Genomic DNA, 2,943 nt, shown 5'->3' with positions numbered 1-2,943 from the left:
GGAGCCTTCTCCTCTCCAGGCTGACCCCCCCCAACTCTCTCAGCCTCTCCTCCCAGCAGAGGTGCTCCAGCCCTCCCAGCATCCTCGTGGCTCTCCTCTGGCCCCGCTCCAGCAGGTCCATGTCCTTCTTATGGTGGGGACTCCAGAGCTGGATGCAGTACTCCAGGTGGGGTCTCACAAGAGTGGAGTAGAGGGGCAGAATCCCCTCCCTTGACCTGCTGGCCACACTTCCTTTGATGCAGCCCAGGATACAGTTGGCCTTCTGGCCTGCGATTGCACATTGCTGGCTCATGCTGAGCTTCTGGTCAGTCAGCACACCCAGGTCCTTCTCCTCAGGCCTGCTCTACAGCCGTTCCCTGCCGAGCCTGTATTTGTGCTTGGCATTGCCCCGACCCAGATGTAGGACTTTGCACTTGGCCTTGTTCAACTGCATGAGGTTGGCTTGGGACCGCCTCTCCAGCCTGTCCAGGTCCCTCTGGATGGCATCCCTCCCTTCCAGTGTGTCTACCTCGCCAAACAGCTTGGTATCATCGGCAAACTTGCTGAGGGTGCACTCAGCCCCACTGTCCATGTTGCTGACAAAGATGTTGAACAGTACAGGTCCCAGTAACGACCCCTGAGGAACGCCACTCGTCACTGGTCTCCACTTGGACATCGAGCCATTAACTGCAACTCTTTGAGTGCAACCGTCCAGCCAGTTCTTTATCCACTGAGTGGTCCATTTGTCAAATCCATGTCTCTCCAATTTAGAGACCAGGATATCGTGTGGGACAGTGTCAAACACTTTGCACAAGTCCAGGTAGATGACATCAGTTGCTCTTCCCTTGTCCACTGCTGCTGTAACCCCTTTGTAGAAGGCCACCAAATTTATCAGGCATGACTTGCCCTTGGTGAAGCCACACTGGCTGTCACCAATCACCTCCTTGCATTCTATGTGCCTCAGCAGAGTTTCCAGGAGGATCTGCTCTATGATCTTGCCAGGCACAGAGGTGAGACTGACTGGCCTGTAATTTCCACTAAGATTTATTTTTTTTATTTCCACTAAGATTTAAAAAAAAACCCAAAGCAACAAAATCAACCAACCCAACCAAACAGAGGATCTAGTGTTTTTTAAGGGAGAAATCAATTCTGTATTAAATCAATATTTGTAGTTGGTGGCAGTATTGTATTTGCTCCACTAACGAGCAACCTCCTCACAGTTTAGAGAGCTTCATTTCAGGTTTAAAGGACCTGTGGAAGCTCAAGCAATGAATAAAGAAAAATCCAAATAGAAAGCAAAAGGTTTTGTGTTATAAACAGAGCGGCAGAAATCTGAGTTTTAATAACTTGAGTCAATCGTGAATACCAAAGATGGGCATAGATATTAAGGCTTTAACCTTTTCTCCCTTTAAAAATGCTTTTTTAGGCTGCTGTAAAATGAGAAGAAAGTTTCATAGCTTTGAATTTTCTCTGCTCTGTGGCTCCATTCCGGGCTGAATTTGGGTCTGAATCCACATCTGACAAGAAATACTGACAGAGCAATCCAAGCACACTTATACTGGTACACTGTACTTATGGTTGGGGCTGGGGAGACAAAGGGGTAGGAAAAAGGGAAAGACGTGCATAGTCTATATTGGATCAAACTGCAAAATCGATTTTGTGACTATGCATTTTCATCTATTTAAATAGAAATCTTCCCCATAAAATGTTTAAGACTCTGTACCTTTCCCTGACATTGCCATCCTGACAGAAATGTGCTGTAAGTCTGGTAGAAACAACAACAAAATCCCCCAAACAAATGTCCCCCAATCTTCGCATAGTTAAAAATGTGGTCTTTAGAATGTGCAGTTTCAAACATTGCTCAGAGCAACATTGTGAATCTTACATTAAAACATAACCAAAAAATTCATCTGTCAGAGAGAAGAGACAGAAAATGATGCTGGGAGTGAATTTCTGTTTCATAGCTTCTCAGAGAAGCATTTTTAATGGTACAGGTGAGTATTACCTCTTTGCATATGGCTGGAGAAAATCCAAAATGGCTATCATGTAGCGTGCAAACAATCCTAGCTGGGCTCTGAGAAATCTAAAAGGATCACACCTCTCATGCTTTCAAAAAATACTCTCTCTTTGTTTCTGGATCTCAGCCCAGGTCTCCCTGCTTGGTACCTGTTGCTGTGAGCCTCACCTTATCTTGCTGTTTACAGCTGAGCTCCTGTTCTCTCTGAGTAGCCAGTGTGACTTCCAGCCACAAAGAGGGTCAACTACACAACATGAAATTCCTTCTGTTGGACTGGAAGCAAAAAACTTTCAGTGTGTGACCCTTTCCATAGCAATAATGTAATCTATACTCTTTGACTGCATTGTGTAACTTCTTGATTTTGGCAGTGAGTGACAGAAGATGTGTTGGTGTTTCCATACCTGCCTCAATTAAGAAAAAAGGCAAAACTCAGGCACACGGAGGGCTGGAGAGTCAGCCCCTACAAACACTTACATATGGCCACAAATCCCAGCCTTGCCGATGTCTGTGCCAAGTTAGTTTGTCAGGCTGTCAGCATTGTCCTGCAGAATGAAGATGAGGGACGGGAAACAGATGGATTATAAAATATTTTAGAAATTACTAAACCTGAACAAAATCTGATATGATAGGACTTCAGAAAAATAAGAGAAAAAGGCACATGACCATCCAGATGGTTCTCTCAAGCTTCACAGACCTGTTGAAAATAGTGGGGGTCTTAAACAGGAAAAAATATATTTTTACAAACAAACAAACAAACTGATAGAGAAATGAAAAAGGCACAAGAGTCTTGTAATAAAAATGCTGGCCAGCACAAGCAGAGGTCAGTATCTGCTCCCGCTGTAATAACATCTTGTTTTATTGTTTGTACTAAACAGCACTTGAAGCTCTTTTGCTATTAGGCAGAGTCAATGTAATCCCTCCAAACTGACACTCACATTTCAGAACTA

Source organism: Charadrius vociferus, unplaced genomic scaffold, assembly GCF_000708025.1.
Source record: "Charadrius vociferus isolate BGI_N301 unplaced genomic scaffold, ASM70802v2 scaffold581, whole genome shotgun sequence".
Taxonomy (NCBI): domain Eukaryota; kingdom Metazoa; phylum Chordata; class Aves; order Charadriiformes; family Charadriidae; genus Charadrius; species Charadrius vociferus.
The sequence above is the reverse complement of the archived record's forward strand: the minus strand, read 5'-3'. Positions refer to the sequence as shown.